The sequence below is a fragment of the Neovison vison genome, chromosome 1 (genome assembly GCF_020171115.1).
Source record: "Neovison vison isolate M4711 chromosome 1, ASM_NN_V1, whole genome shotgun sequence".
NCBI classification, from domain to species: Eukaryota; Metazoa; Chordata; class Mammalia; order Carnivora; family Mustelidae; genus Neogale; species Neogale vison.
Window position 1 is genome coordinate 167,810,573 of NC_058091.1, and position 15,138 is coordinate 167,825,710.

Sequence of the window (15,138 nt, forward strand, 5' to 3'; positions counted from 1 at the left end):
TAAGATTCTTTGTTTTTTGTTTTTTGTTTTTTTTTTCCTATCAACATCTTCTTTTACTGATTTCTTTTATTGCTTTATACTTAGGTAGCCATATACTATTTATACAGAGATTTAAAAAAAAAAATACGTGCCTATCCCTTTAATTTAAAAAAAATGTATAAGAAGAAATGCTTTCATATTGAATAGAGTATAAAAGACTAAAAATTTTTTTTTCTTTCCAGAAGAAAGTCAGTGATAACCTCTAACAGAAATTTCATTTCTAAGGGGGATTAGAAACCAATTAACAAAGACTAAAAAAGACATTAAATGTTTAGAGGAGAATGGAATCCAGATTGAAACCTGAGGAATGAGAAAGGGAATGTATAGAACGTCAGGTTACTAGTGAAAATAGAAAAGCTAACGTCATCTTCATTTGTTTTCAAATTAAGACTAAAACACATATACAAGTTTGCAACTCAGGGAAAAAAATCTCAGTTTCCTTTAAGAAAGCTGACAAACATGTAAATGAAAGAAGTCATGGAAACAGATTACGGCTGAGAAGAAAGACTCCTGAAACAGAGGAAAGAGAATATAAAGTGGAAGAAGATAGAATGGGATTCAAATTACAGGTAAAGACAGAAAAGCAATAATAATTGGTACATTTACTGATGTTCACAGCAATAAGTAAGTGCTACAAATGTAGTACTCATTTGATCCTCCTACACTCTTCCCTCCATGGTGAGGGCTTTTGTGAGACGAATGAAGGATGAGTGACATGAGGAATGCAGAGACCTTTGAGGGAATAAACGGCAGGCAGGGTTGCTGTCACTCCAGGAGACCGAGGGAGCTCCGTGGGGATTTCCGTGGGTACACACTCAGTAACAAGTCCCTGCAGCCTGATGTGTACCTGGAGAGGCACGCTCTAAGTCCATTTGTCATCCAGCTCAGTTCTGCAAGTTCCAGCTGAGAAAACACATTTGGTTTGGAAAGTTGATGCCCTGCTCTGGGGGAGAGACAGTAAATTTGGGTTCTGAACTGAGTATAATAACCACTCCTAGTACCTGTCCTTGTCCCTTCCCCATCCGGTCTTCTGAAGATTCCATTTTCCATTCCATGTCCAGAGAGTACACCAAGCAACCATCCTAAAACAATGACCTATCAATGAGGATTGCAAGTGTAAATTTCTGAATTTCTGTGGTTGTACAAGGTGGTAGTAGGTGGGGGAAAATGTCAGTAGGGAGATTTTGAATTAGAACAAGAGGTCTTACCCAGTGAAACCAAGTCACTGTAGTTCTGTAGCATCACTGTCCCATACAAGTTCCTCTGAGCAGAATCCAGACAAATCCACTCCTCCCAAGTGCAATCCACAGACACATCCCTGATGGTCACTGACTCCTGAAACTATAAATTCCTGCTCAGAGGATTATGCTAATAAAACCCCCTGAGGGAAGTGGGGGAAAAAAAAATCAGTGTTAGAAGGGACAGGATAGAGATCTGTGTGAGAAAAATGTCTTATCTGCCAAAAGAAACTAAACAAAAAATGTACATTATCATGAAATAACCAGAGAAAAATGTAATATAAAGTGCTTTGGGGTGCCAGGGTGGCTCAGTCGGTTAAGCATCCAACTCTTAATATTGGCTTAGGTTGTAATCTCAGGGTCCTGGGATTGAGCCCCATGTTGGGCACGGAGCCTGCTTAAGAATTTCTCTCTCCCTCTCCCCTAACCCCATCATATGCGCTCTCTCAAATAGTTAAATAAAATGAGTAAATAAAAAGAATGTGCTTTGACTTGTAAGGATGGAAGAAGAGGTATTAGAGAGTAATAGGGAAAGGTACTGAAGGCTGCCCTAGATTACCACTGGCAAAGAGTAGGTAGTGTTCTAATGGCCTCCCATTTACCCTGTTGGTGAAGGAGGGATCCCAAACCTTAGAGAGCACAAGATGACTGAACACATGACATCTGGCACCAGGCAGAAGAGGCTGACAGCAATTTACAAGTCACATGTTCTCATAGCCTGGGGAAGGAGGGACTACCTCCCCATGCAGGGCCATTCAGGGAGTGTACTTGTGAACCAGCAGGGGCTGTGGGAGGCAGGCTTTTTAGTGACAAGAGAGCGACCATAGGAAGATGCAGTCGACCTGTCTGAACAATTTTATGGGCTGGTAGGGTGGCAAAACCTATTAAGGTTGAGGACTGGGAGTGGTCCACCGGTCTGGCTGATAGGGCAGTTAGCTGGGTACGGTGCTTTCCCTGCTGGGCTGGGGCAGGAAGACCCAGGGGAACTCACAACTAGGGCTTTGGAGCCCCATGAGGCTCAGCAATGTCCAGGCAGCACATGGAATTTCAGGCTTTACAATATAGGCAGAATCCCAGTTAATGGAGGGAGCATGTACAAACATGGTACCTGCAGAATATGGTTGAGAAGTCCAAGAACACATCCAGCTTGACCTGAAAGTGGCATTTCAAATTTCTAAGCCCATTTCAGCCCTGTTCTCTAGCCCTTAGATTAGGAAGTAAAACACAATAAGCATTCAGTATCTGTTTAATGAGTGTGATGGTTAATTTTATGTGTCAGCTTGACTGGGCTAAGGTATTCCCAAATAGATAGTAAAGTATTATTATTTCTAGGTGTTTCCGTGAGGGTGCTCCCAGTGAGTCAGTAGACCAAGTAAAGATCAGCCTGCAGCAATGTGGGAGGGCATCATGCAATCCACTGAGGCCCAAAGAGGCCTAAAAGGCTGAGGAAAGACAAATTTGCTGCCTCTGCTTGAGTTGCGACAGCCCTCAGACAGTACTCTTAGCTCTTAAGCTTTCATACTCGGACCAGGACTTACATCCTCAGTCCCAGATCTCTGGGTTTGGAGTCGTGCTACACACTGGCTTTCCTGGCCTCCAGATTGCAGAGGGTAGATCGTGCGGACTCTTCAGCTTATGGGTTCTGTTTCTTGAAGAAGCCTGGTACAAGGAGGGAGCACTAATTGAGTACTCACTGTTGTACTGAGTTTTGCACTAATAGGAGAGTCACACACCTCACCCCATTAACCCATATGACAACCTGCTAGATTGCTAGCAGTACAGTCATCATTTTACAGATGAAGAATCTGAGGGTCAGAACGGCTAAATAATTTCTCTATGATCACACAGCTGGGACTCAAACCCAAGGCCATCTATCTCCTCGTGTTGTTAGAGGAAAAGGCCAACCCTCATCAGAGCAAGTGAGAGAGGAAGAGAGAGAGAGAGTGTGTGGTGGGAGGGGTGGTGGATATGGAAAGAAGTAAGGACAAGGAAATGGGGATAAAGCCACTGAAGAGGCTTTCATTTAAGGACAAAGAGTGCTGTGCTATGTAAGTGGGCAAAGGGGAGAAAAGTAGTGGAGAGAAAAGGCCTGGAAACCAGAGATGGGACGAAGCCCACCCCAAGAAATATGTGTATTTTACATCCTGCTCGCTGTGAACTTCTAGGAAAAGTGTCAGCACTGAGGCAGAGTCCATGCTCTTTCTACCTCATTATTTCCTCCTAATACTTATTTAATCGATATATCTACATAATGTTAAAAATCACAAATATTGTCCAAAAATGTGAAGGTACCTTCTAGAAGGACATAATTATGTGGCTGAATTTCCATTTTATGAAAGGAGAAAAAGGAATCAAGAAAAACCATCAGTTTAACAAATATAAAGGAAACAAGAAAGCATAATAAACATAAATCATTAAATAAACAGAAAAAAGACATGATACTTATGTAACAACATACGTGAATGAGTTGACTTTCTCTATTAAAAGACAAAAACTCTAAAATTGGTTTCATATATAGCACATACAAGAGATATACCTAAACCACATACCAGAAAGTTAAAAAGTGTGTATGTGTGTGGGGTGAGGGGTGGTAGGGTAGAGACAAGATACAGCAGGCCAGTGTAAATAAAAAACAAGGAGAAAAAAGAAACTAGGAGGAGAACATATGAATATCAGATAAGATAGAATGTATGTGGGAACAGGAAAAAAGGTAACAGAAATAGGATAGTCTCTTTCCAAAAATTAAGCCACTTTTTTTCCCCCAATAAATTGCCTTGTTAGCTGAATATATTGGGCAAAATTAAAAGCCCAGATTCAGGGGTGCCTGGGTGGCTCAGTGGGTTAAAGCCTCTGCCTTCGGCTCAGGTCATGATCCCAGGGTCCTGGGATCGAGCCCCACGTCGGGCTCTCTGCTCAGCGGGGAGCCTGCTTCCTCCTCTCTCTCTCTCTCTCTGCCTACCTCTCCATCTGTTGTGATCTCTGTCTCAAATAAATAAATAAATAAATCTTAAAAAAAAAAAAAAACCCAGATTCAGACTCCTGTGGGCTATATGCCAGTATTCCCCACTTCCTGGATTCTCATCACCTTCAGTGCGGAGCTCCCAGAGCTTACTGTCCCAGAGCTTGTCTCTATTATAAAACATCCTGTGGGCCCCTGAGTTATATAGAAGGGCTCTTAGAGACCAAAACTTAATGATATTGTTCACAAAACGTATTTGTTGTTAATCCCTTGAGAGGTTTTTCCCTTCGCCTTTCCACTACATTCCCCAGCGCTACATTAAAAGCACAGGTTAGGGGCGCCTGGGTGGCTCAGTGGGTTAGGCCGCTGCCTTCGGCTTGGGTCATGATCTCGGGGTCCTGGGATCGAGTCCTGCATCGGGCTCTCTGCTCAGCGGGGAGCCTGCTTCCCTCTCTCTCTCTGCCTGCCTCTCCATCTACTTGTGATTTCTCTCTGTCAAATAAATACATAAAATCTTTAAAATGCAAACTATTAAAAAAAAAACACAGGTTAACTCATGGTGTTTGAAATAAACAGCTTCATGGATTTGTCTCTTTCGTGCAAAGGTTTTCTTAAACCTAAAGATGCAGGCTTTTTGATATTGTTATCCTTTGAAAGACTGAGAACCAAATGGAATAAGTGGGGATATTTTAAGTGATCAAAGCATAATTTATAACGAAGATATGACAGTGATGAAGTTTGAGGCATCACAGCAACACAATGTCTTTCTTCAGGTATAATTCTTAGCAATCCAATTGTTATTTTATTTTTTTAAGATTTATTAATTGAGAGAGAGAGAATGCATGCACGAGCTTGTGAGTTGGGGTGGGGGTACACAGGCAGAGGGAGAGAATCTCAAGCAGACTCCCTGCTGAGCACGGAGCCCAACATGGGGCTCGATCCTAGGACCTTGAGATCATGACCTGAGCCAAAACCAAGAGTCAAATGCTTAACTGACTGAATCACCCAGGTGCCCCAGCAATCCAGTTTTTGTTGTTTTTTTTAAATCTCAATCGTGTTTAAATCACAGTCACAATAGCAACAAAAAATCAAAACACCCCAGAATACACTTAACACTTAACAGGGATATGTAAGATCCTTGTGATCAAACTGAACAAAAGCCATTATGAATGATCCGAATAAAATGAAGGGTAGTTTTTTAATAGGAAGAATAAACATTGTAAGAGATGGCAGTCTTCCTCAAATTGATATAGATTTAATGGAATTCAAATCAGAATTGCATACTTTGTTACTGTTAAAACTTGATAAAAAGTAATAAAATTTGACTATAAGGGTAACTGTAAAAGAACAGTACTGTAATGCAAAATTTTGGAAAGAAAACCAAGGGAGAATTTGCTTTATGAAATAACAAAATAAATTCTAAAACAACAAATAAAATAGTGTGGTACTAGAGCAGAGATAGAGCGACTGAATGGATCCTAGAAAAACTTATGTAATGTATATATAAACATAGCATACATTAAAGGTAGCATTTCCAATCTATGGAAAGAAGCAGATTTTTCAGATTACACCAGTTGGAATGCCATCTCTTCCAGAGTGCCACTCCGGCTCTGCCCAGCTAAAACAGACATCATACTCCACCATGCCACCCTGCTATGTGGCCTTCACAGCACCTAACAATGTCCTCAGTAATTATTTCTTCTCTGCTGCCTCCCCTTTCTGTAAGACAGGACCTAGGAGAAAGGGACCAAGCCTGTCTCACTCACCACCATTTTCCCGGCATCTAGAATACTGCCTAACACGGCAGGTGCTCGGTCCTTGTTGAGTGAACGGATGGACAACAAAATACTACACATTTTAAATGAAGTTATATTCCAATCTCACATTAATATATGATAAATTCCAGTTTAAAAGAATAAAATTAATAGAAAACGTAGAAAAATGTTTATATACTCTTAGGGTACAGAAAGCCTTTCATAGCACGATTCCAAAGCCAAACAAAGGGAAAAGGAAAGTTAACTGCATAAAATTCCAAAACTTACTTATAGCAGAAGATGTTATAAACACATTTAAGAGAAATGACAGGGAATACATAATAATGATTTATGGCAAAGGGTTAATGTCCACACTGCATAAAAGCCTTCTTTTATATATAAACCACTCAGTATAAAACTGGGCAAGCATGTGAACAGGTATTTAAAAGGCCAGAAGAATGTGTGCCTGTGCATATTTTTGACAGTTTGAGACCTGCAACTATATAGTATAGTCTTAAATTTTTTTTTTTACAACTACACAGCTAGTATGTATATTCATAAAAAGAAGATGTAGTTTAAAGGCAAATACAAGTCCTATTTGAGTGATTCATAGTCCGATGACCAGCCTAAAAAGGAAAGATGGAAAAAAGAGAACAGCTCCAGTGCTTCACTGATACATCCCAGGTCCAAGTGTCAAGGTCATCCAAGACAAAGACTGAGGAACTGTTCCAGGTGAAGGGAGGCTAAGGAGATGTGACAGCTGAATGCCAGCTGTGATCTGGATTAGGTCCTGGACCAGATAAAGACCCAATTTGTGGCAAAATATGTGTAAGGTTTGTAGGATAGCTAACAGTACTGTGTCCACATAAGTATCTTCATTTGGTAATTATATTTTGGTGATGTAAAATGAGAGCTTGTTTTTAGGAAATACCTACTGAAGTATTCAGAAATCAAACCAGTGATTGCCTGAGGCAGGGGATGTGGACTGGAAGGGGGTGACAACATTTTCTGGGGTGAGGAAACTGTTAATGTAGCTTGACTGGGGTAATGACTATGTTGGTGCATAAATTTGTCAAAACTCAATAAATAATATGCTTAAAATGGGTTATCTTATGTAAAATTACACCTGGGGGTGCTGGGTGGCTCAGTGGGTTAAAGCCTCTGCCCTCGGCTCCGGTCATGATTCCAGGGTCCTGGGATCGAGCCCCACATTGGGCTTTCTGCTTAGCAGGGAACCTGCTTCCTCTTCTCTCTCTCTCTCTGCCTGCCTGCCTGTCTGTCTGTCTACTTGTGATCTCTGTCAAATAAATAAATAAAATCTTTAAAAAAATAAAGTAAAATTATACCTGGGAAAAAAAGTCTGATTGAAAAACTTAATTAACACTACTTTAACTAAATAAAATAAAACCAAGGCTCTGGACAGCCAACCACAACCTTCATCAACCAAAATCTTCTGAATGCTCCCCCTTTAAACCTTCTTTTCTGGAAACTCCCTCTTTCTTCTGCCCATTTTTGTGAGTTATGATGCCTTTCGTAACTGAGGTTGATAATACTAGGAGAGAGAGTAGGACAAACATAAATCACAACAGTTAGTACTTGTCTTCTTGAAGCCTTTTTGAAACTTGTTCTTTTGATAAATAAACAAGTGACATATCTGAGAGAACGCTAATACATGATCTTATGAATAGAGAAAAACACCGCGAGTCCTGTGGGATAGGAAACAAAGTTAAGTAAGCCTAACCATAAGAAACAAAACAAAACTTAGGGTCTCCTGGGGCCAAGTCCCCCTGATAGCTTCTTTTTCCAGAGCAGCAAAAACTCCAGGTTCTAATAAAACTAGCAAATTCCATTTTCTTTCTTTTTTTTTTTAAGATTTTATATATTTATTTGAGAGAGATGACCTCTCTTATGTTCCCTGAGAGTCCATAAACCTGATAAGCACCCAGACTATCTTTCATGATTTTTTTTCCTTCGATGATGCTTGAATGGCACCAAAAGCTCAGTAGACCAGGGCTTCCAGCTGAATAAGGAAGTAGGCTGCTGAGGACAGAGCTGAGGTGCACTAAAGCCCCCCACTAAGGGGGGCTTTATGGGAAATATCTAACATTCTGAGATTGCAGTAGCCCCATCCTCTGCAGTGAAGCCCACATATGGTACAGGTATAAGTGCTAAGGAGTAAGGGAGAGGGTTTAGAGAGAAACATGCACTCACCTTAGCTGCCAAGGGCAGAGGCCCAATAGCCATCACCTTCTCTTTCCTTCCTGTGCCATCCTTCTAGGGGATGGGCAGGATCCAGAGGAAGCAGAGCTGAGGGAAGGAAAGGAAGCTATGAGAAATGAGACGCCTGCAAGAACAACAAATAAAATACCTACAGATCAACCAAATAAGAAATGTTTGGTACCTTCTTAAGGAAACGATATTTTTTATTCATGAAGTTTATTTTGCTAAGCTTATCTAGATATATAAAGGATGAACAGAGAAACATACCATATTCCTGGATAGGCTGTCACAATATCTAAGTTGTCACTTCTTTGAAATTAATTTATAAACTTCGCACATTCCTAACCAAGTTATGCTTAAGTAATAGTATTTTAAGGATAATTATGGAAAATACCTTTTTTAAAGTTAAGTGCGTCCTTTAAGGACAGCCAGGAAACATTTGAAAAGGAAGAGTGGTGAGGGAGAACCTGCCCACCAAGTATCAGAGATAGCTATAGTAATTAGAACACACTGTGATTGAACAGACTGAGTCATTCATGCACCAGATACACTGTTGACCACCTTCTGTGTACCAGGCAAGATTCCTAGGGGAAAGGATAAATACAGCCATAAACAAAACAGATAAACAAGTTCTCTCCATGCCATCATGGATTATAGTCTAGCAGAGAAAAGGATTAGTAGAACAAATTAAAATCCTGCCAACACAAACAATTCCGAGAACATTTTGTATGTAAGAATTCAGGATATGAAAAAGTAACCTCTCATCAGTGAAAAAAGAATGAATTAGTAACTTGGAACGAGGGCTTACCATTTGGAAAAGAATAAAAATTTGCACATTAAATCAAATTAAAGTACTAGAAGAAACTGCAGATGCACATTTTTGTGATAATGGGATAGACGGCCCCCTAACAATGATGCCAAAGACCCAAACATGAAGGGATGGTTTTCATGCCTAACCATGAGAAAATGTAACATTTCTACCTAGTAAGAAAACACTGTATTAGATACAGAATTCAAAAACAAACCTCAGCATTTCATAAAATATTCATTAGTGTTCAAAACACACATTTAAACAACCCTATTGCCTGCACCTCTCAGAAAGTTGGAGAACAGGAACACCCAGACTTGGAGTGGATCCATCAGACATCCTTATCTTGCAAATGCTTATAAACTACTACTGTTCTGGAGAAAGTAAGGTGGGAGGGTATCAAAAGTCTTACAGTATGATCCAGAAATTTCATATGAAGAGATTTAAAGAATAAGACAGGAATGCAAAGATGTGTGTAGCTGGATGGCCTATATGGTTTATAACATGAGGGGGTTAAAAACCTGAGAAATAACGTAAAGGCCTAAAGGAAGGATTGAATATGACACAGACACTTTTTTTTCACGCTCTTTAAAATGACACTTGTTTTAAAAATTGATATAACTATGTTTTCAAAATATTAATTTTTTTAAAAAAAGTTTATTCTCTACCTGATTCGAGTGGTATTTACACAGATAAAAACATCTGTAAAAAATCATGGAGCTCAATATTTGTGCACTTTAAACCCCTACCAAATGTCTGTCAAAGCTCGGTTTTAAATGTAAATGGAGAGGACACTAATGTCCACATCTTTGTGTAGAAACAAAGCCTTTCTATGTTTATATGCCAACATGCAGATTTTGAGTTTTCAAATAATTTTTTATTTGAAATGCTCCTCTGAATTTTCTAGTTTTCCTATAGTGAACTTATCCTTTTTGGGGGGGCTGGGGGAGACGGAGAAAAAAATGGCTTTAAAAAAATAAAACGATTCCCTGAAACAGGAACCTGCACGGGGTCGACCTCCCCATTCTTAGATGAGTCAAGAGGGGGTCCACGCCAGCGCCTCTCGGAATCAGAGACCGCAGATGGCGCGTCCGCGAGATGAGGCGGACACAAAGGGCAGGTGCTGGAGCCCCAAGACCGTGCACCAAGTGCGGCATCCCCCGAGACTTCTGAAGTGGGGCCCGGGGAAAGCCCGCGGCGGGGAGGAGCCCAGGGTCTGAGTGACTCCCAGAGCCCTCGGGCCCGGGACCGCTGCACCAGGTCCCCCGCCCTCACCGCTCCCGACAGGTGACGGCCCTCATCTCTCGGTTTTCCCACCCAGCCGGGCTCCCGGGGCGAGAGAGGGCGCACCTGGAGCGAGCGGCCCGGCGCCGCGCGGGGACTGAGAGGACACGGCCCCCAGACCATCCACCGCCAGCCACGCCCCTCAGGGGCCTCGCCCGGCCGTCCGGGCCTTTTCCTTGAGTGGGCCTCCTCCTAGCTCCAGTCCCATACGGTGCGTCTCACCGCGGCCCCACACTCACCCTCTCCCAGCAGGAGCGGGAGCAACCGGTGCGGACGCAGCCCTCCCCGGCGCGTACGCCCCGGGCGACGGACTACATTTCCCACAAGGCTGCAGCGGCGCGGCGCGGCGCGGCAGTCACTGCGCAGGCGCGAGCGGGAGGGCGGGGGCGATCCCAGTCGTAGGACAGTAGGCGTTTCCAGCATGGCTCCCTCGCGGTAGTGGGGTTTTGTCTTGGGAAGCTGGCAGGGGCCTGGTTCCCCAAAGAAGTTCCTTCTCGTTAGAGCCTGTCGATGCTTAACCCATACGAAGGGGTAGAGAGCTTTAACTAGCCTCGTTTTATTCTTGTGAAATGACGAGTCACCTGCAAAGTTGTCGGAAGAAGGTAGTAACGTATCGTATACGTAGTGGGCCCCCCATGAGTGGTGATTATTATACTCCTTCACCTCCCCCCCCCCCACCGCTAGCTAGGCACCCAAGATAGGTACAATGTAGAATGCCGCGAAAAAGTCTAATTGAATGTGTGGCTAGAGTTGTTTCAGTTGGATCTGTCGCTGGCACTTGGAGAAATACATGACATTTGGGACCTATCAGTACGGTAGTATAGACTGTGCTACTTGGCTTTATCAAGATAAATGCTAATTTTCTCGCCTCTTTCTATTGCTGTGTCAGAGACGGGACCAAACCAGATTCCTCTGAGTCCTCTTTCTATTCAGCCACATTGGACCCAGTCCTAGCCTGCAGAGCCCTAGTTTTAGCAAGAGTCCTGCTAAGTCAGTTTAGGTAGTAACCTCATTCTTGGTATCTGTTCAGTTTCCTTTTCCCCTCCTCTTGATGTCTGCATCTTTGGCCTGCCTTTAGCAAGAATCCTATTGAGACAGGTTTGCAAGAATCCCCCAATTTCGCTATCTCCTTTTGGTCATTTTCCATCCATTGGTCCCTTAATCTGTTACTGTAAATCCCCTGCTGTCTTGGCTGTACTGGGAGTTGAGTTCAGTTTTACTGAAGCTTCTCTCCCCTATTGCAGTAGTGCTGAATAAAATATTTCTTTACTACTTAAAAGTAGTAAATTTATTTAACTAACTTTGTTTCCTCTTAAGAGCTCTGTGAACTATTGTAAAATATTGAAAACTATGAAAGATTCCACAATTCATTTAATCAAGCTGAAGTACCCCAGATAGCACCAAAGTAAGTAAAAATATGTCACTACAATAAGACAATACCTTGAACCAGTTTCTCCACCACTACAGGTCAGTCTTATGTTAGAAACCACATGGGGCGCATGGGTGGCTCAGTGGGTTAAAGCCTCTGCCTTCAGCTCAGGTTATGATCTTAGGGTCCTGAGATTGAGCTCCACATTGGGCTCTCTGCTCAGCGGGACGCCTGCTCCTCCTTCTCTTTCTGCCTCCCTCTCTGCCTACTTGTGATCTCTGTCAGTCAAATAAATAAATAAAATCTTAAAAAAAAAAAGAAATCACATGAGCATATTCATCATAGTTGTTCTGATAGAGAAATGGTCCTTGATAATAAAACTCACAAAATAGAATGTGCAGTTTCCAAACAAGTAGGCAGAAGGAATGGGAAAAGGGAAAGGGAGGACAAAATAATAAAGTAAAAAGTAAAGTAAAGTAAAATAAAATAGCACATATGCAATAAACCCAGAAACAAAAATTTGGACAAATAAAAGGTACATAAGGATATGGTAGCAATAAATCCATGTCTCTCAGTAATCACTAGATATGCACATGGACTTAACTTTCCAATTAAAAGAAAAATAATATAAGATTAAATTTTTAGAAACATAGCTTCATGCTAAAACAAATCCTAAACGCATCTTAAAAGTGGAATGTTGGAAAAAGACACACCTAGCAAATATTAACCAAAGAAAATTCATGTGGCTAGATTTAGTTAAATAAAAGATAGCATGTTAAGAAAGTGTGTTACTAGAAATAAGAAAGATAATTCTATAACAATAAAAAGTTAATTCACCAGGAAAAATAGTAATAAACTCTTTTATATTTAACAATGTAGCTTCAAAATATATAAATAAAAATTGACAGGAGAATTGACAAATCCATTATAAAGGTATTTTTAAGCCATCTTTATCAGTAACTGGTAGGAAAGCTGGCCTCCTCCCCCCAAAATGTCGCCGAAGATACGGAATTTCTGAAGAGCAAAGTGAGCAACTTTGATTTGATGAATAGACATATGGAATATTGCATTCAAAAATTAATGAAAACACATTTTTTAAAAAAATGACCTCATTCTAGGCTGTAAAGTTGTCTTAAACATTTCAAAGAATTGGTATTATAAAAGACACATAGTATCACAATGCCAATTAGATATTTTTCTTTAAAGATTTATTTATTTATTGTAGAGAGAGAGCACACAAGCAGGGGAAGGGCAGAAGGAGAGGGAGGGAATCTCAAGCAGGCTCCCAACTCCTCATTGAGCATGCAGAGCCTGATGTGGGGCTCAATCCCATGACCCTGAGATCATGACCTGAACAGAAATTGAAAGTTGGCAGCTTAACCCACTGAACCATCTGGGTGCCCCCCAGTTAGACATTTTTAAAAGGACCAGAAACTTCTTTAAACTTTTAGCTAAAGGGAATATTTAGAGATTGGGCCAGTTTTGCTAACAGATTCCTTCTTTTACCATACTCTTCATTGGACTCCTCTGAGTTTTTTCAACTGCCTTTTGTTGCAGCAAGTACCTCATTGGTACTTGGACCCAAGGCTCAAATTATCACCCATGTTTCCTTAACTCAGGGGGACCCCCCCCCCCTGCCTAGATCCTCTCCTCACTCTATCCTGGAAGTTCCGTGGGCAGAACTGGGGCAACCATGGAGCTCCTGTCACTTGGTTCCTTCTTCCAGCTGCCGTCCTGTACTCCTGTTGTTAGGTTTCATGTAGTTCTTCTGGCTTTTTATCCATCCAGTCCTGGAAGTCTGAATCTTGTGCTTTCATCACAGGCAGAAGGGGAAGCTTGGGATTCTTTATTAGATTCTAGCTTACTTCTTAGAACATTAGATTGTTATTTTCAACACTATGATTTCCCATATTTTAATAGATTCACAGGTAAGAAGTTAATAGATTGCCTCATGTTAAGATATCTTTTATTTTTTTAATTAGATGACTCCACTGAAATTAAAATCTTTTTTTCAACTTCAGTATAGCTGACACAATGTTACATTAGTCTCAGGTGTATGGCATAGTGATTTGATGAGTTTTTACACTTGATCACCACAAGTGTAGCTACGTCTGTACCATATAATGCTATTACCTTATCATTGAGTATATTCCTTATGTTGTGCCATTTATTTATTCCTGTGACTTGTCCATTCCATAACTGGAAGACATAATCTTCACTCCCCTTTGCCCATTTTGCCCATCTCTCCCCTCCCCTCCCCGTCAGTTTGTTCTCTGTATTTATATTTATAGGTCTAATTCTGCTTTTTGTTTCCTTAGTCATGTGTTTTTGTTTTTGCTCTTTTAGATTCCACATACAAGTGAAATCATATGGTATTTGTCTTTCTCAATCTGACTTAAGGAACCTTTATACACTGTTAGTGGGAACATAAATTCATGGTAGCCACTGTGGAAAACAGTATGGAGGCTCCTCAAAAATTTTAAATAGAAATACCATATGATCCAATATTTCCACTACTGGGTATTGACCCAAAGGAAAAAAAATACCCACTAATTTGCAAAGATACATGCACCCCTAGGTTTACTGCAGCATTATTTACAAGAGCCAAGACATGGAAGAGCCCAGGTGTCCATCACTGATAGAAGAATGGATAAGGAAGAGGTGGTATATATACACGCAATGGATTATTACTCATCCATAAAGAAGGATGAGATCATGCCGTTTTGACAGCATGGATGGACCTAGGGCATTATGCTAATTGAAATATTAAAAACCTTAAGGCAGCAAAGGAAGAACAAGAAACCCTGGGGCAAGAGCAGCCTTCTGGCCACAGCAATCTAACAGCCACTTTTCTTTTCCACTGTATTTCCCACCCAGCCTTAGGACCTTCACGAACCCTAAGTTCCCGTCATGGCCCACAGGGCAGCTCTGTGAATGACAGGAGTAACTCTGGTACTTGGAGCCCTGTCTTTGCCCACACAACCTTGGTGAGTGGAAGGTAAATGAGGCCCCATACAAGGACAGATATCACCTTCCCTAAAACAAAGGGAGAGCCCTTTCAGACCAGGAATCCCTTAGTTAAAATCCTTTTGTTCAGTCAGTTTTCAGATTTTTTTCATTCATGAATTTTAATATTATCCAGACATACAGAAGCTTCCTGACAGGTTTATGCATATAGGGATTGGACGTTACTTTGCCCGGTGATGCTGGTTCCTGACCTTCCCATTTAAGGATTTCTCATCTTCTAGCAGCAGACATAAAGGCATGTGTGGACCTTACCAATGTAGAAGGAGTCTCTGAAAACCACCCACATATAAGGTGTGAGTCATGCCAAGCTACATCCACATTTCTCTATCCCTTTCAGGTCAGTTCTTGGAGAGACCAGGGAATCCAGAGTTTCCTACATGACTGGGGAGTCCTTGGAAATGAGTTTCATTTTGAGTCAAGGAAGAAGAATCACATCCTGA

At 41.3% G+C, this 15,138-nt stretch overlaps 1 long non-coding RNA gene across 1 annotated transcript; it reads right to left on the reverse strand.

Annotated features, from left to right (window-relative positions):
* Window positions 1-136: 136 nt before the first annotated feature.
* LOC122915924 lies at window positions 137-10,649 on the reverse strand. The gene is made up of 5 exons (XR_006386106.1): window positions 10,542-10,649; window positions 8,202-8,297; window positions 1,248-1,380; window positions 1,041-1,134; window positions 137-942 (listed from the first exon to the last, which is right to left on the reverse strand). It is a non-coding gene; the product is annotated as an uncharacterized LOC122915924 (long non-coding RNA).
* Between the last annotated feature and the right edge of the window lie 4,489 nt (window positions 10,650-15,138).